The sequence below is a fragment of the Ctenopharyngodon idella genome, unplaced genomic scaffold (assembly GCF_019924925.1).
Source record: "Ctenopharyngodon idella isolate HZGC_01 unplaced genomic scaffold, HZGC01 HZGC01CH26, whole genome shotgun sequence".
Taxonomy (NCBI): Eukaryota; Metazoa; Chordata; class Actinopteri; order Cypriniformes; family Xenocyprididae; genus Ctenopharyngodon; species Ctenopharyngodon idella.
The window spans coordinates 158587-178006 of NW_026138717.1; the positions used below are offsets into that span (position 1 = coordinate 158587).

The 19420-nt window shown below is 43.1% G+C and overlaps 2 long non-coding RNA genes across 5 annotated transcripts in view; one reads left to right on the plus strand and one right to left on the minus strand.

Annotated features, from left to right (window-relative positions):
* The window catches only part of LOC127507971 (uncharacterized), a 123323-nt gene extending 105372 nt beyond the window's left edge, over window positions 1-17951 (plus strand). The window contains exons 7-10 of the long non-coding RNA XR_007928635.1: window positions 7504-10080; window positions 15547-17383; window positions 17568-17751; window positions 17937-17951. This is a non-coding gene — a long non-coding RNA (uncharacterized LOC127507971). The remainder of the gene's footprint in view (window positions 1-7503; window positions 10081-15546; window positions 17384-17567; window positions 17752-17936) is intronic.
* Window positions 1-19183, minus strand: part of LOC127507972 (uncharacterized) — a 118412-nt gene extending 99229 nt beyond the window's left edge. The window contains exons 1-5 of one of the 4 annotated variants that reach the window (XR_007928639.1): window positions 18904-19175; window positions 18211-18422; window positions 17885-18036; window positions 15864-17147; window positions 7821-8005 (exon numbers count right to left, since the gene is read on the minus strand). This is a non-coding gene — a long non-coding RNA (uncharacterized LOC127507972). Of the gene's footprint in view, window positions 1-336; window positions 2700-3301; window positions 4843-5196; window positions 7339-7820; window positions 8006-15863; window positions 17148-17700; window positions 18037-18210; window positions 18423-18903 lie in introns of those variants that run through there. The other 3 variants (XR_007928638.1, XR_007928636.1, XR_007928637.1) reach the window with 3 other exon arrangements.
* Between the last annotated feature and the right edge of the window lie 237 nt (window positions 19184-19420).

Sequence of the window (19420 nt, forward strand, 5' to 3'; positions counted from 1 at the left end):
TGTACATTTTTAGGATGAAATCTACGGAAAGTTTTATAAACGAGAGCCCTGAAATACCTGCTGTTGCTTGTAGTTTGATTATTTGTTCTTATTTTCTTTATTTTTATTTGACAGTTGTCCTATTTTGCCTGAACATAGCACATACCAAACCGTACCAAAACCATAGAAACCATGATAAAAATCGAACCATGGGTAATTTGAACCATCGCACCCCTATAATATACACAAAGAATATCGGCGATATGTTGATGTCAAACTTTTTTTTTACTTCCTAATATCGGTATCAGCCCCTGAAAACCCATATCGGTCGGGCTCTAGTGGTAAAAAGATCATTACCATTTTCGATGTACTTCCTGAGGTACGACGCCATCTGGCGTTTCAACTCCAGAGGAACCTCGTGATCATCCTCATCTTCATCTTCATCCTCATCATTGGCCATATAACTCTTTCTAAACCATCTATGGACAAAGAAAACAGCATAAATGCTCAGGTTTTTAGGAAATGGGAAGTCTGGTTAACGATCGCATGTTTTCAGAGCCATAAACAATCCATTAGTTCAGGAAGGATGATTTTGGGAACAGCACTGTGATGAGAGAAGGCCGTTCTTTCATCATGAGCAGGACCCCAGTATCCTTCAGACCTCGTTTGATTTGCTTCATCTGCTTCTCTCTGCGACCGATAACCTAAAGAATCAGACACCAGATTTTAAGAACGGACATATTTATAAACTTTACACATTTTTGTGGCTTATGTTATCCCCCTAGGGTATTTGAGCTATTTGTTAATGCCCATTGAAGTTACAGAAATTGCACACAGTAAAAACACTTATTAATACATTTTCTTTTGATTACATTTTAAATAAAAATTGTTAGCTTTATAAACTGATTTGATTAAGGTGTTTTGTTTCATAAATTTGGACTCTTTTGAGCAGTCATGAGTTATAAGTTTCAAATGAATTTAATTAAATCCATTGAAGTCAATGGACTTCATACGGGTAATTCTCATATTTTATGATCATGTACATTTGAATTAGGGCTGCACGATAGTTCATTTATAGCATCGAAATTGCGATGTGTAGTATAGGGATCCGTGCGGACCAGACACCACAGCTCAAAACACAGGTGATTCTCTGTTTAATTGCAAACACCTGGTAAGGAGCCCAGCGGCTAAATTATACTAGCCTGCGCTGTATAGATAATCTCCGGCGTTATCAACTCCATTTCTGTACGATACTAGAGAATTTCTCTCCTCTGAGGCTGTGTGAGACGGAGCAACTCACATTCTGCAGCCTTGTTCACACACAGCTTCAGCTGACCACGGGGAAAACAGCTTTTCCAAAGCATAATTACATTGTAGCCTATTAGAGTTGATGTTGACCATGCTTACCATAAGTGCAACAAGTCATTTTCACAGAAAAATAGTAGTAGCATGTACAATTCAGACGAAACTTATGGCTAAAGTGTGGATGTTAACTTTCCTCATTAACTGTGTGTCTAGCATAGCCTCCACGACATCATCAGTGGCCAGTGCACTCTTAGGGGCCGTTCACATATCACGTCTAAAAACGTGTGTAAAGCGCAGCCGCGCCGCTTTCTCCTCCTTTCTACAAGCGCTTGCACTCCCGCGGCGTCTGTCGTTGCTATGCAACCATGAATTGCTCTCTCCACCGTGATGAGGGAGTATCAGCAAAGGATTAATTGATTCATTGATTTCTAGCCATTGCATTAGCTTTAACACTAGATATATTTATGGAGATGAGAAATAAAACCCGCCCTGTACAGCTATGATCAGCTGCTCGGCTGAGCTTTCGGTGTTGTTACAGAAAGGCTGAAGCTGATTGGTTGGTTCTTGTCACATGACCTGCGGTGCGCTTGCGGCATTCTGAAAAGTTGAGATGTTTTCATCTCGTCACGGCATAGGCACGCCTGGAAAAAAACGAGCGCACCGTATGCGCGTCGCTCCTATTATGAGTGCGCTTGATGTGCTCCTACATTTGAAATAAGGAATTTGCACGAGCAAAAGACGCGATATGTGAACGGCCCCTTATGCAGTTATCAGCAGCAGGCTGTGTAATATGGCTGAACTCTTATTTTTGTGATCACTTAAATTATGGCCATTTGACTTATAGCAGCGTCTGTCAATAACAATAACAATAGCATAACAAGTATGCTTCAGAACAGTTTGAAAAGGAATTAACACAGACTGAGGCAGGGCGAGGGCAAAGCCGAAGCCTGCCACCCTTTCATTTGTTTTAAAGGGGTCAGAAGCGATCACAAATTAGGTTACAGATTACAGAGGCAATCACAAGTTTTTTAGGGGGGCTGAAGCCTCCCTAAAAAGGGCCTAGTGACGCCCATGCCGCCCAGCACTAAGTTTGAGCTAGGGAAGTTTCTGAAATTTGATTGATTTGACATGAAATGATCCTGCAGTACGAACTTTACTTCATCTCGTCCGTTCTGCTTTTCACTTCCTGCACTCATCTGAATTTCAGATTTCATCAGAATCGTGCGACTGCAAACAAGCTTTCTCGTTCAACAGTCCGTTTCACACAGAAATACATCACAATACTGAATACCTCATGCTGAAGAACGGTTTCTGCAAGCCACTTCCGGTTTTCTCTAGTTAATGTTGGCCCAGCTAAAAGCAAGATCGTTCACTCTCTATCGTTCCACGTCTGTCAGATCCCTTGGCTCTTCAAGCTATGAAGAAAAACAAAAACAACAAGCAAATTGTTCACATTAAATATTGTTGGATAAATTATTTGTCAAAATAAAAAGCACTGTGACTTCCAGTAGAATTAAACTACCCAGAGAAACTCTCTCTATTATATCTTGGTCTGGACAGTCTTTCAGGTCTATGATGGCCGGCCTAGAAGTAGGTTGAACATGGAGGGGCTCGGCCCTGTCAAGAGTGGCCCTCCATGAATGAAGGAATGGCCAGTCATTCGACCAATGACCCTAAAAAGATCACTGTCCAGAAGAACTCGTGAGGACGATGGTACCAAGTGATCTTCTCCATTGAAGAACATAATTTTTCCAGTGTTTTCTTAAAAAGTTTTACAAGTTGGCATTTAGTTCACACAATAATTAAGACACAGATTTCAATCACACAGCAAAAGGACTAAAAACATGAAATTAATAAAACACTTACCAATGTTTAAACTGAAGCTGTACTGTATTCTGGACATAAGCATTGCAAAGTAATATCGCGTTACTCCCTCCCCAATTGCAGCATCACCTGACACAAAAATCGTTCTTTATACGTACAAATGTTTGTGAAACAGATTTAGTTTTAACCATACCTTTAAGGTTGATTGATAGTGGGGATGCCCAGTCAGTTGGGTTTGACTCGTAGAATGACAGAAACTGTCTATCTCTGTCTTGCACACTGCTGGTTAGATCTGTTGTGACCTGAAGGGGTGTCCGGTCTTCAGCTCCATGTAATAAGTTTCTTCAAAACTGGTATGCTGCTTGCTGTTCATCACTCTCAATTTTCCAATCTGAAAATATAAGTTACAGACACACAAATCACCTTGGCAGTAGAATCATTATTGGCTAGTCATTTTTTTGTCTACTCACCAGACTTAAAAGACAATAACACTATAAATTCTACTACTAACACCAATATGAACCACACAAATGACTGATGAGCTGCTAGCTTCATGAATATTAATCATGTTGTCAGTGTTCAACATAGATAGATAGACAGATAGATAGATAGATAGATAGATAGATAGATAGATAGATAGATAGATAGATAGATAGATAGATATAGATGTCAGACAGACAGACACATACAGACAGACAGACAGACAGACAGACAGATAGACAGATAGACAGATAGATAGATAGATAGATAGATAGATGTCAGAGCTTCAAGCACCACTGTATATCCAGAATTATGACTGCTGGCCTCGTATTTGGATCACAGATTTGATCATTTCTGAATTCATAAATTAATGCACTGCAGTTTTATGCGCTGTATTTTGAAGAGTTTTAGGTCACCATTCACTGGTACTGCATGAACTCACAGAGCGAAGATAACACATTCTGCAGAAAAAGGGTGAATATACAATGAGAACATTTTCTTTACTATTCCTGTCTGCTTTGACATGAGCTTGCCCAGTTGCATTTGAAGACATATGTGGCCCTGAACCACAAAACCTGTCATGAAAGCTGACTAAAGCTTTCCACTGATGGTTTGTTAGGACAGGACAATATTTGACCGAGATACAACTGTTTGAAAATCTGGAATCTGAGGGTGCAAAAAAATCTAAAATGTGAGAAAACCACCTTTAAAGTTGTCCAAATGAAGCCCTTAACAATGCATACAAAAATACATTTTTGATATATTTATGGTAGGAAATTTACAAAATATCTTCATGGAACATGATCTTTACTTAATATCCTAATGATTTTTGGCATAAAAGAAAAATAGATCATTTTGACCTATACAATGTATTGTTGGCTATTGCTACAAATATACCCGTGCGACTTATGACTGGTTTTGTGCTCCAGGATCACATATGATAAAAATGATGCTCCTGCTCTCTGCTCTGGAGAATGGGAATGCTGTTGCTGCTCCTGCTCTGCTCTGGAGAATGGGAATGCTGTTGCTGCTCTCTGCTCTGAAGAATGGGAATGCTGTTGCTGCTCTCTGCTCTGAAGAATGGGAATGCTGTTGCTGCTCCTGCTCGGCTGCTGCTCTCATAATGTAGGGTGTTGGGAATTTTTGTCCTGGTGCAGCCTCTCATTTTTAACAGCTCAAAGCCACCACCCTCACCCCGCTTAGGGAACTGGCGTACGAGTTCCTGATTGAACTCCGAAGAACAACAGTATTTGTCTGATGAGGAAAAAATGCAAAGAAAATACACATTAACATGCAGAACATTACTTTACATAATCAAACAGAATGTTTGCATGTAACTACAGATGCACCGATGTATCGACCTCTAAAATTTCATTTTTTGATGAATTTAAAACCAGCACCATATTGGCATAGCATGAAAAAGCTGAGCATTTTGTTGTGGCTGAAATACAATTAACAAAAATCAGCAAACTACAGAACCCTTACACAAGACATTTGTCTCTGGTTCTAAATCCACAGCAAACTCAAAATCCTTTTACACATCCCTATATGAGAGTCTACTTGACTGTTACATGTATCAGTTGTGTAACTGAACTGATGCATACTCACCAGAGAACATCATTTTTTTTCCTCCAAGTCCTGCTCTCTCCAGTTCAAATTTCAAGTATAAAAGTTCAAAGGTTTATACTGGATTGATAATGAAAATTAAAAATATATACAAATACAAATGAGTTTTAATTTGATTATTGATACAGTTCATGCTTTCCCGAATGAGGAAATGAAATTTCATTTGAGCAGCTGTTTTGAAACTTTGATTTATTATTTGATCTTTTTAAGCATTTACTAAATGTTTATTTAACATCTGACAGGACAATATTCAGTAAGTATTGCAGATGATGATCTCGTCACAACATGAATCTGAGTGATGTGTGTGTGTGTGTGTGTGTGTGTGTGTGTGTGTGTGTGTGTGTGCGATATTATGAAGAATTCAACACTGATTACATTATATATGAATGAAAATAAAGTAAACAAATCTACAGTAACTAGACATAAGTTATCTGTTTTATTTGTCCGTTAGTACTGTTAATAAATGAAGGAACATTTGTGTTGATAAAAAGAGAGTTAACACATCATCATCATCATCATGTGAATGTAGTGTTGAGCACATCAATCTCAGAGGAAACTTGAATCTTGTCTGATGTTACAGGGACAGATGATCACGTGTGTTTATCCGGTGGAGAGAGACTGATGAAGGACTGATGCCATCAAAGGCTTTGAGTGACGATAGTCACCCGATTAATACTGAGATTCTAGATGTTTTTATTTAAAAAGGCTTAAAAGAGGTGTAGCGAGGAATTTCACTACAATGTAGGGGTGAGTTTAACTTCAGCTGCAATATATCTTGGATGACTAGGCATTGACAAGATCTAGGTCCTCACCCCCTAGTACGATTAATTCCCGTACTTATATATATATATATATATAAGTATGTTGTTGTCTGCCTTGCTAATGTTGCTTTTGTCTTTTGTAGCAGCGACTGATGAGGATTGAGGCTCTGGAACTTAACATACACGGTAGCTCCCCAGAGTATAACAGTGTTGATTAACCCCTCTTCCCCTCTTCAGACCACAAGACAGTAGGAATGCCCCTACTCCAAGATATCAAAGTTTTACACTTATTTCTTAAATGTTTAGCAGAATTAAACAAAATAAAGAAAACAACAGTCCTGAAATAAATTCTTTGTTTCACTCTCTTACGATTTTTCAAGAAATATATAAAAAATAAAGTTTTGTTCAGATTCAAACTTTTGTTCAGTTTCTTCTCTTTCAACAGTAATACTCAAAATCAGAAAAACAACAACAGTTCTGATAGAATGCTCAGATGGTACTCAGTTCACTCAAAAGTACATTACAGATGTTTCATTCCATATCAGATATTTGCAGTTCACATACCTGAGTGAGATTCACAACCCCAAAGTTAAAGTTTTACCTCACAGTAGAACTGGTCTGGTGTTGGAGTGTCCAGATATGGCAGGGTAATTAAATCAAACAAATAGCCACCTGTTCAAAAACAGAAAGTCCCTTCCGTTTCTTCAACGACAGGAAAAATAATGTTCAAGAAAAAAAATAATGTTTAAAAAAAAATAATAAAATCTTCACAAAGATTCTGGTGGACAGTCCCTTCAAAGAAAATCAAAAACAGCGTAATTCGGATCCATTCATTCGTGCAAACTTAGTTATCAGTTCTCAAGTCTATGCAATTGTCCATCCAAAAAGGGTTTCAAAGTCTCCAAGTGAAAACAGTGCAAAATGTCCAAAAATAAACTGAAAAATAGAAGGAAAAATATTGTCAAAAGAAGAGCGTCAATGAGTTCGCAATGCCGTTTGTGTCCACACGGCGACACTATTGTATGAAAAACGACGCACGAGGATTTCGGCTCGAACAACAGTAGCAAAATCACTCGATCCAAGCTGCTTTGCTTCAAGAACAACAAATAACGTCCGTGTGTTTCTTCAGAATAGAAACTGTGGTTAAACAACAGTGAAGAAAAACTCACAGTATCTCAGCTCCCTTCAGTAGAAGATGAACACCCGTGCCAACACACCATCTCCGCTAGCACGATGAGCAATGCCCCTCCTGGTATATCACAGACATGCAGTTCAGTTTCTCGGCGATCAGGCTCGGTCACAACTCACGACAGCACAAGCTCGGTCCAGCTTCTCGTCCGCTCACCTCAACGCTTGTCTAAAACTGTACACATATATCAAAGAAGTCACGAGAAAACTAACTTTTTTTCCCTCTCGCGCTCGCGCTCGCTCACTTCCTTCATTTTCGGAACACCCCGTCTTCTTCATATTTTTAAAACAGATCAATACTGAGATTCTAGATGTTTTTATTTAAAAACGCTTAAAAGAGGTGCTCAACTCACGGCTGCTTTAAGAGGCTCTGCTCAGCTCGCCTCTTATGTGTGTGCGCAAGTGTGTGAGTGTGTGTAACATCGTATTAGGCGATCAAACTGTTCAATAAACTGTTTCAGACAGATAGTCACCCGATCAAGACTGAGATTCCAGATGTTTTCATTTAAAAAGGCTTAAAAGAGGTGCTCTACTCACTGCTGCTTTAAGAGGCTCTGCTCAGCTCGCCTCGTATGTGTGTGCGCAAGTGTGTGAGTGTGTGTAACATCGTATCAGGCGATCAAACTATTCAATAAACTGTTCAAAACAGATAGTCACCTGATTAATACTGAGATTCTAGATGTTTTTTATTTAAAAAGGCTTAAAAGAGGTGCTCAACTCACGGCTGCTTTAAGAGGCTCGCCTCGCCTCGCCTCGTATGTGTGTGCGCAAGTGTGTGAGTGTGTGTAATATCGTATCAGGTGATCAAACTGTTCAATAAACTGTTTAAAACAGATAGGCACCTGATTAATACTGAGATTCTAGATGTTTTTTATTTAAAACGGCTTAAAAGAGCTGCTCTACTCACTGCTGCTTTAAGAGGCTCTGCTCGGCTCGTCTCGTATGTGTGTGCGCAAGTGTGTGAGTGTGTGTAACATCGTATCAGGCGATCAAACTGTTCAATAAACTGTTTAAAACAGATAGTCACCCGATTAATACTGAGATTCTAGATGTTTTTATTTAAAAACGCTTAAAAGAGGTGCTCTACTCACGGCTGCTTTAAGAGGCTCTGCTCGGCACGTATGTGTGTGCGCAAGTGTGTGAGTGTGTGTAACATCGTATCAGGCGATCAAACTATTCAATAAACTGTTTTAAACAGATAGTCACCCGATTAATACTGAGATTCTAGATGTTTTTTATTTAAAAAGGCTTAAAAGAGGTGCTCTACTCACTGCTGCTTTAAGAGGCTCTGCTCAGCTCGCCTCGTATGTGTGTGCGCAAGTGTGTGAGTGTGTGTAACATCGTATCAGGCGATCAAACTATTCAATAAACTGTTCAAAACAGATAGTCACCCGATTAATACTGAGATTCCATATGTTTTTACTTAAAAAGGCTTAAAAGAGGTGCTCAACTCACGGCTGCTTTAAGAGGCTCGCCTCGCCTCGCCTCGTATGTGTGTGCGCAAGTGTGTGAGTGTGTGTAACATCGTATCAGGCGATCAAACTATTCAATAAACTGTTCAAAACAGATAGTCACCTGATTAATACTGAGATTCTAGATGTTTTTTATTTAAAAAGGCTTAAAAGAGGTGCTCAACTCACGGCTGCTTTAAGAGGCTCTGCTCAGCTCGCCTCGTATGTGTGTGCACAAGTATGTGAGTGTGTGTAACATCGTATCAGGCGATCAAACTGTTCAATAAACTGTTTAAAACAGATAGTCACCCGATCAAGACTGAGATTCCATATGTTTTTATTTAAAAACGCTTAAAAGAGGTGCTCAACTCACGGCTGATTTAAGAGGCTCTGCTCAGCTCGCCTCTTATGTGTGTGCGCAAGTGTGTGAGTGTGTGTAACATCGTATTAGGCGATCAAACTGTTCAATAAACTGTTTCAGACAGATAGTCACCCGATCAAGACTGAGATTCCAGATGTTTTCATTTAAAAAGGCTTAAAAGAGCTGCTCTACTCACTGCTGCTTTAAGAGGCTCTGCTCGCCTCGCCTCGTATGTGTGTGCGCAAGTGTGTGAGTGTGTGTAACATCGTATCAGGCGATCAAACTGTTCAATAAACTGTTTAAAACAGATAGTCACCCGATTAATACTGAGATTCTAGATGTTTTTTATTTAAAAAGGCTTAAAAGAGGTGCTCAACTCACGGCTGCTTTAAGAGGCTCGCCTCGCCTCGCCTCGTATGTGTGTGCGCAAGTGTGTCAGTGTGTGTAACATCGTATCAGGCAATCAAACTGTTCAATAAACTGTTTAAAACAGATAGTCACCCGATTAATACTGAGATTCTAGATGTTTTTTATTTAAAAAGGCTTAAAAGAGGTGCTCAACTCACGGCTGCTTTAAGAGGCTCTGCTCAGCTCGCCTCTTATGTGTGTGCGCAAGTGTGTGAGTGTGTGTAACATAGTATCAGGCGATCAAACTGTTCAATAAACTGTTTCAGACAGATAGTCACCCGATCAAGACTGAGATTCCATATGTTTTTATTTAAAAAGGCTTAAAAGAGGTGCTCAACTCACGGCTGCTTTAAGAGGCTCGCCTCGCCTCGCCTCGTATGTGTGTGCGCAAGTGTGTGAGTGTGTGTAATATCGTATCAGGCGATCAAACTGTTCAATAAACTGTTTCAGACAGATAGTCACCCGATCAAGACTGAGATTCCATATGTTTTTATTTAAAAAGGCTTAAAAGAGGTGCTCAACTCACGGCTGCTTTAAGAGGCTCTGCTCAGCTCGCCTCGTATGTGTGTGCACAAGTATGTGAGTGTGTGTAACATCGTATCAGGCGATCAAACTGTTCAATAAACTGTTTAAAACAGATAGTCACCCGATCAAGACTGAGATTCCATATGTTTTTATTTAAAAACGCTTAAAAGAGGTGCTCAACTCACGGCTGATGTCACGGTTGGTAATCCGCTGTCTCATTCTGGTCTTGTGTGTTTGTGTGTTTGTGTGTGTGTGTGTGTGTGTGTGTGTGTGTGTGTGTGTGTGTGTGTGTGTGTGTGTTCGTCACGCTGATTGTTTCATGTGGGCGTCACCGCTGATTACCAGTGATCAGCGGCAGCTGAATGTCATCTACCAGCCTATTTATTGCCCTGTCCTTCGTCCCATGTTTGTCAGATCGTTGCTGGATATCGCCCGTGCTGCTTCCTGTTATCCTGTGTGTTCCTCTGTCTGAGTCATCGTGTCGTGCTGTTCCGGTTCCAGTCCCGTTTGGATTACTCACCTGGTGTTTTCCCTTCACTCTGGATACTCTACACACGGTCTTCACTCTTCTGTTCAGGACTGCCCATCGAAGTCCCTGTGTCACCACTCTCCTGCTGGCTGCAACGTGTTGGACTCTGTGGTTTTCTCAATAAAGAGATTTTACTTGCAACTTGCATCCGCGTATTATTCCCGTGACAGAACGATCTGACCAACGTTATGGATGCAGCAAGTTCAGCTTCACTGACTGAGTTCATCAACCACAGTATCGCTCGTATGGACCAGCAGCAGGAGAGTATCACCACCACAGGGCGCGCTGTGCAAGCGCTCGTGACGCAGGTGTCCGAGCTCTCCCAACAATTACAACTTCTGAGAAATCCCGCTGCGCCGCCCACACCGCCAATTCCCCCCACACCACCGGAGCCGGGTGTCCAACCTGAGCCACGCCTACCTGTTCCTCAGAGCTATGCTGGTGAGCCCAATTTTTGCAGAGCCTTTCTTACACGGTGTTCTATGCATTTTTCCCTACAGCCCCGGACCTTTGAGAGAGAAGAGTCCAAGGTGGCGTTTGTACTCACCCTCCTCACGGGTCAGGCGGCACTATGGGGAACGGCGGTGTGGGAGAACAAGGATCCATGCTGCACCTCGTTCCAGGCACTCGCCGCCGAGATGAAGAGGGTCTTCGACCGTGCTGTGGCAGGCAAGGACGCTGCCAGACTCCTCGCGGAACTAAGACAAGGTGATCGTACAGTAGCCGACTACTCTATCGAGTTCAGAACGTTGGCGGCAGAGTGCAGATGGAACGAGGAGGCTCAGTGGGACATGTTCCTGCATGGGCTGGCCGACCGTGTCCAAAGGGAGATTTACATCTTGGACCTTCCCCAGAGTCTCAACGGACTTATCGACCTGGCATTGCGAGTGGATGCTCGTCTTAACCGCCTGGAGCGGTACACTCAGTCTAACCAAAGACTGAGAGGCGCGGAAGGTCGATCAACCAATGAGGGAGACACGGTCGGTCCCATCGCTGATCCCGAGCCCATGCAGGTAGGGAGAGCTCGGCTTTCCCGGGAGGAGAGAGAGAGGCGGAGGTCCCGAGGACTATGTCTGTACTGCGGAGGAGCGGGCCATTTTTTACATGCGTGTCCAGTAAAAGAACAAGCCCGATAGTAATGAAGAGGCTACTATCGGGTGGGATCTCTGCTGAGAAGTCCTCACCATCCACTCTCCTTCCGGTAAGACTGAGATGGGCCAACCACACACATACCTGCCAAGCCTTACTGGACTCCGGAGCCGAAGGTAATTTCATGGACATTCATTTCGCTCAGAAATTTCATCTCCCCATCACACCTCTCACCAGACAGATCTCCGTTAATGCTCTTAATGGACAGGAACTCCCCAGCATCTCCCTTACTACCTGTCCCATAACTCTTACTACGTCAGGCAACCACACTGAAACCATCACGTTTCTCCTCTTGGACTCCCCTCTGGCACCCATAGTTCTTGGTCATCCCTGGCTTAGTCAACACAACCCCAGGGTGGATTGGCGCCAACACTCTATCTCTGAATGGAGCACACAGTGTTACGAGTCTTGTCTTGTGTCTGCTTGTCCGCCTGTGTCTGTTTTTGTGTTTCAGGAGAAGGCGGCGGATTTATCAAACGTGCCCGTGGAGTACCTGGATCTGAAGGAAGTGTTCAGTAAGTCCCGTGCGGCTTCTCTCCCTCCGCATCGTCCCTATGACTGTGCTATAGATTTACTGCCAGGTAAATCTCCACCTAAAGGCAAACTTTACTCTCTTTCTGTTCCCGAGAGGGAGGCCATGGAGAAATATATTTCTGATTCTCTAGCAGCGGGGTTCATCCGACCTTCCTCTTCTCCTGCGGGGGCGGGGTTCTTTTTTGTGGGGAAGAAGGATGGTTCCTTGCGACCTTGTATTGATTACCGAGGACTGAACAACATCACGGTAAAGAATACTTATCCTTTGCCGTTGATGTCTTCAGCCTTCGAGAGGTTGCAGGGAGCATCCGTTTTCACAAAATTGGATTTACGTAACGCTTATCATTTGGTTCGCATTCGGAAGGGGGATGAGTGGAAAACCACCTTTAACACCCCTAGGGGGCACTTCGAATACTTGGTCATGCCCTTCGGGTTGTCCAACTCCCCAGCGGTTTTTCAGGCACTCGTCAATGACGTGTTGAGAGATATGGTTGACCAGTTCATATATGTCTACCTGGATGACATATTGATTTTTTCTTCTTCTCTCCAGGAACACGTTCAGCACGTCAGGCGAGTGCTTCAGAGGCTGCTAGAGAATGGGCTTTTTGTCAAGGCGGAGAAATGCGATTTTCATGCACAGTCTGTTTCTTTTCTAGGATACATCGTCTCGTCTGAGGGAGTACGTATGGACCCTGACAAGGTTAAGGCTGTGGTAGATTGGCCAAGTCCAGATTCCCGTAAGGCCCTACAGAGGTTTCTGGGGTTTGCCAATTTTTACCGGCGTTTCATTCGTAATTTCAGCCAACTAGCCGCGCCTCTGACCGCCTTGACCTCCCCCAGAACTACGTTCAGGTGGTCCGATACAGCTGAGGCTGTATTCGCCAAACTTAAGAGCCGCTTCGTTTCGGCCCCCATTCTCATAGCCCCTGATCCTTCACGTCAGTTCGTGGTGGAGGTCGATGCGTCAGAGGTGGGGGTAGGTGCAGTTCTGTCTCAACGTTCTTCCACTGACGACAAGATGCATCCCTGCGCGTTTTTGTCCCATCGTTTATCACCCGCCGAACGTAATTATGACATTGGTAACAGAGAGTTGTTGGCGGTCAAATTAGCGTTGGAAGAATGGCGTCATTGGTTAGAAGGTTCGGGGGTACCTTTTATCGTTTGGACTGATCATAAGAACCTGGAATATATCAGGTCTGCTAAAAGACTTAACTCCAGGCAGGCTCGGTGGGCACTTTTTTTCGGACGATTTGATTTTTCTCTCTCGTACCGCCCGGGTTCCAAGAATATCAAACCCGATTCTTTGTCACGTATTTTTGATCCTTCCGAACGCCCGTCTACTCCCGAGTGTATTTTACCTGAGACATTAGTGGTCTCCACTCTTACATGGGAGGTCGAATCGAGGGTCAGTACGGCCTTAGAAGGGGTAACGCCTCCGCTCGGTTGCCCACCGAATCGTTTATTTGTGCCGGAGGGGTTACGGTCCGACGTTATCAAGTGGGGACATTGTTCCAACGTTGCTTGTCATCCAGGAGTAAATCGCACCAGTTTTTTGGTCAAGCAACGATTCTGGTGGCCATTGATGGCTCACGACATTCGCAATTTTGTTTTGGCTTGTTCGGTTTGTGCCACTGGTAAGACTTCCAATCGACCCCCAGATGGGTTACTCCAACCGCTGTCTGTCCCTTCGAGACCCTGGTCCCACATTGCGCTAGATTTCATTACCGCCCTCCCACCCTCCCAGGGAAAGACAGTCGTTTTGACCGTAGTGGACCGGTTCTCGAAGGCGGCTCATTTTATTCCCTTGCCTAAATTACCATCTGCCAAGGAGACAGCGGTAACTGTTGTAGATCACGTCTTTCGGTTACATGGCCTCCCGATGGACGTGGTTTCCGACAGGGGTCCCCAATTTGTGTCCAAATTTTGGCAGGAGTTTTGTAAGTTACTGGGTGCGACTGTCAGTCTGTCTTCGGGGTTCCATCCTCAAAGCAATGGCCAAACCGAGAGAGCCAACCAGGATTTGGAGAGAGTGTTGCGATGTTTGGTATCCAAGAATCCTTCCTCCTGGAGTCAGCAACTCTCTATGGTTGAGTACGCTCATAACTCGTTACCAGTGTCGTCCACGGGCCTCTCTCCGTTTGAATGTAGCTTAGGTTACCAGCCACCTATCTTTCCCAGTCTGGAATCCGAAGTCGCGGTCCCCTCCGCTCACGCCTTCGTCCAGAGGTGCCGCCACACCTGGAGTAGAGCCCGTGAGACTCTCCTTCAGGTGGGGGCGCGCACCAAGGCTAAGACCGATCGCCACCGGTCGAAGCCTCCCGTATACGTCGTGGGTCAAAAGGTGTGGCTTTCTACCAAGAACATTCCGCTCCGCTCCGTATCTAACAAGTTAGCTCCCAAATTTATTGGCCCGTTCCCTGTCACCAAGATTATTAGTCCGGTGGCTGTCCGACTCAAACTTCCTCCGGCGTACAGGAGAATACATCCCGCCTTCCATGTATCAAAGATTAAACCCGTGTTTCATTCACACATTAATCCGCCGGCCCCGGTTCCCCCACCGCCGCGACTCGTAGACGGGGAACCTACATATTCGGTAAACCGTATTCTGGACTCGAGACGGAGGGGACGCGGATTCCAGTACTTGGTGGACTGGGAAGGTTACGGTCCGGAGGAGAGAAGTTGGGTTCCTGCTAGGGACATCCTGGATCACTCCCTTATCGATGATTACAATCGACAGGTAGGTTCGTCTGGGAACGCCAGGAGGCGTTCCTAGGAGGGAGGGTACTGTCACGGTTGGTAATCCGCTGTCTCATTCTGGTCTTGTGTGTTTGTGTGTGTGTGTGTGTGTGTGTGTGTGTTCGTCACGCTGATTGTTTCATGTGGGCGTCACCGCTGATTACCAGTGATCAGCGGCAGCTGAATGTCATCTACCAGCCTATTTATTGCCCTGTCTTTCGTCCCATGTTTGTCAGATCGTTGCTGGATATCGCCCGTGCTGCTTCCTGTTATCCTGTGTGTTCCTCTGTCTGAGTCATCGTGTCGTGCTGTTCCGGTTCCAGTCCCGTTTGGATTACTCACCTGGTGTTTTCCCTTCACTCTGGATACTCTACACACGGTCTTCACTCTTCTGTTCAGGACTGCCCATCGAAGTCCCTGTGTCACCACTCTCCTGCTGGCTGCAACGTGTTGGACTCTGTGGTTTTCTCAATAAAGAGATTTTACTTGCAACTTGCATCCGCGTATTATTCCCGTGACAGCTGATTTAAGAGGCTCTGCTCAGCTCGCCTCTTATGTGTGTGCGCAAGTGTCTGAGTGTGTGTAACATCGTATTAGGCGATCAAACTGTTCAATAAACTGTTTCAGACAGATAGTCACCCGATCAAGACTGAGATTCCAGATGTTTTCATTTAAAAAGGCTTAAAAGAGGTGCTCTACTCACTGCTGCTTTAAGAGGCTCTGCTCAGCTCGCCTCGTATGTGTGTGCGCAAGTGTGTGAGTGTGTGTAACATCGTATCAGGCGATCAAACTGTTCAATAAACTGTTTAAAACAGATAGTCACCCGATTAATACTGAGATTCTAGATGTTTTTATTTAAAAACGCTTAAAAGAGGTGCTCAACTCACGGCTGATTTAAGAGGCTCTGCTCAGCTCGCCTCGTATGTGTGTGCGCAAGTGTGTGAGTGTGTGTAACATCGTATTAGGCGATCAAACTGTTCAATAAACTGTTTCAGACAGATAGTCACCCGATCAAGACTGAGATTCCAGATGTTTTCATTTAAAAAGGCTTAAAAGAGGTGCTCAACTCACGGCTGCTTTAAGAGGCTCTGCTCAGCTCGCCTCGTATGTGTGTGCGCAAGTGTGTGAGTGTGTGTAACATCGTATCAGGCGATCAAACTGTTCAATAAACTGTTTAAAACAGATAGTCACCCGATTAATACTGAGATTCTAGATGTTTTTATTTAAAAACGCTTAAAAGAGGTGCTCAACTCACGGCTGCTTTAAGAGGCTCGCCTCGCCTCGCCTCGTATGTGTGTGCGCAAGTGTGTGAGTGTGTGTAACATAGTATCAGGCGATCAAACTGTTCAATAAACTGTTTAAGACAGATAGTCTCCCGATCAAGACTGAGATTCCAGATGTTTTTATTTAAAAAGGCTTAAAAGAGGTGCTCAACTCACGGCTGCTTTAAGAGGCTCGCCTCGCCTCGTATGTGTGTGCACAAGTATGTGAGTGTGTGTAACATAGTATCAGGCGATCAAACTGTTCAATAAACTGTTAAGACAGATAGTCTCCCGATCAAGACTGAGATTCCAGATGTTGTTATTTAAAAAGGCTTAAAAGAGGTGCTCAACTCACGGCTGCTTTAAGAGGCTCTGCTCAGCTCGCCTCTTATGTGTGTGCGCAAGTGTGTGAGTGTGTGTAACATAGTATCAGGCGATCAAACTGTTCAATAAACTGTTTCAGACAGATAGTCACCCGATCAAGACTGAGATTCCATATGTTTTTATTTAAAAAGGCTTAAAAGAGGTGCTCAACTCACGGCTGCTTTAAGAGGCTCGCCTCGCCTCGCCTCGTATGTGTGTGCGCAAGTGTGTGAGTGTGTGTAATATCGTATCAGGCGATCAAACTGTTCAATAAACTGTTTAAAACAGATAGGCACCCGATTAATACTGAGATTCTAGATGTTTTTTATTTAAAAAGGCTTAAAAGAGGTGCTCTACTCACTGCTGCTTTAAGAGGCTCTGCTCGGCTCGTCTCGTATGTGTGTGCGCAAGTGTGTGAGTGTGTGTAACATCCTATCACGCTATCAAACTGTTCAATAAAATGTTTAAAACAGATAGGCACCCGATTAATACTGAGATTCTAGATGTTTTTTATTTAAAAAGGCTTAAAAGAGGTGCTCAACTCACGGCTGCTTTAAGAGGCTCGCCTCGCCTCGCCTCGTATGTGTGTGCGCAAGTTTGTCAGTGTGTGTAACATCGTATCAGGCGATCAAACTATTCAATAAACTGTTTAAAACAGATAGTCACCTGATTAATACTGAGATTCTAGATGTTTTTTATTTAAAAAGGCTTAAAAGAGCTGCTCTACTCACTGCTGCTTTAAGAGGCTCTGCTCGGCTCGTCTCGTATGTGTGTGCGCAAGTGTGTGAGTGTGTGTAACATCCTATCACGCTATCAAACTGTTCAATAAAATGTTTAAAACAGATAGTCACCCGATCAAGACTGAGATTCCAGATGTTTTCATTTAAAAAGGCTTAAAAGAGGTGCTCTACTCACTGCTGCTTTAAGAGGCTCTGCTCAGCTCGCCTCGTATGTGTGTGCGCAAGTGTGTGAGTGTGTGTAACATCGTATCAGGCGATCAAACTGTTCAATAAACTGTTTAAAACAGATAGTCACCCGATTAATACTGAGATTCTAGATGTTTTTATTTAAAAACGCTTAAAAGAGGTGCTCAACTCACGGCTGATTTAAGAGGCTCTGCTCAGCTCGCCTCGTATGTGTGTGCGCAAGTGTGTGAGTGTGTGTAACATCGTATCAGGCGATCAAACTGTTCAATAAACTGTTTCAGACAGATAGTCACCCGATCAAGACTGAGATTCCAGATGTTTTCATTTAAAAAGGCTTAAAAGAGGTGCTCAACTCACGGCTGCTTTAAGAGGCTCTGCTCAGCTCGCCTCGTATGTGTGTGCGCAAGTGTGTGAGTGTGTGTAACATCGTATCAGGCGATCAAACTGTTCAATAAACTGTTTAAAACAGATAGTCACCCGATTAATACTGAGATTCTAGATGTTTTTTATTTAAAAAGGCTTAAAAGAGGTGCTCAACTCACGGCTGCTTTAAGAGGCTCGCCTCGCCTCGCCTCGTATGTGTGTGCGCAAGTGTGTGAGTGTGTGTAACATCGTATCAGGCGATCAAACTGTTCAATAAACTGTTTAAGACAGATAGTCACCTGATTAATACTGAGCTTCCATATGTTTTTATTTAAAAAGGCTCAAAAGAGGTGCTCAACTCACTGCTGCTTTAAGAGGCTAGCCTCGCCTGTGTGTGTGTGTGTGTGTGTGTGTGTGTGACATCGTTTCAGGCGATCAACCTGTTCAATAAACTGTTTAAAACAGATAGTCACCCGATCAATACTGAGATTCTAGATGTTTTTATTTAAAAAGTGAAAAAACTACTGTTCACTCTTGTTTGGTTCAGAGTAATTGAACGGCCACAGGATGTCCGGTTAGAACATTACGTCTCACACCAGGGGTACTTGTAGATGATTTATTGTGCAAATTTCACGTAGTTGTGTGTGTGGTTCTGTAAACAAACAATATACAAAATATAAATAAACAATTGTACAATCTCAGATCTATAAACAGTAGGCTACTAGATCTATAAATCAGTACTTGAATGCTGGTTATAAATATAATCAGCATGGTAAAGGGCATTAGAAATCTAGACATAAAGTGAATTATATATATACACAAATACAAACTCTATACAAATGATTATAATACTGTACTGCGTGCCCAGCGCATTTAGTGCCAACAGCGCATGCGTCTAACTCACTAGATAAACATGCCTGTACATGTTCACTGAAACACGTTTTAATCCTACACTATCTAATACAGATCTAACATTAAATACTGTCCAGATAAATAACACGGGAGGATCATGTGAAATTAACGCAACAATAAAGTGCAAACATATTTAACAATGTAAACATTTAGGCGGAATGCCGTGATAGCGATCTTTAATCTCTCTCATCAACGTATTATAAATATGCAAATGTACTTACAATTAGTTGCACGCACACACATAATCCTTAATCTTTGGATTGCAACACTTCTGACGAATTTAACTTATTTACAATAAACAAGCACATCTACGCAGCCTCTCTCCATAACATCTTGTTTTCCAACTCCCCGGAAATTCTGGAACAGTCCAAGTCACGAACAGAGGCGGGGGAGTTTGGTAGAGTCCATTTCCGAAGGGTGGCCTTTTTTTTTTTTTACAAAAAGCCTAAAAAGAGGTGCTCAACTCACGGCTGCTTTAAGAGGCTCGCCTCGCCTCATATATGTGTGTGTGTGTTTGACATCGTATCAGGCGATCAGACTGTTCAATAAACTGTTTAAAACGGATAGTCACCCGATCAATACTGAGATTATAGATGTGAGATTATAGGGGGCTTAAGGTCTTAACGTTTTTACGTTGGATTTATGTGATTAAATTGGTTGGAAATTTTATATGCAATTGAATTACATAAGTTTTATCTTTTGGGGTTAAATATTTTTTTGAGTGTATTAGTTCATTTA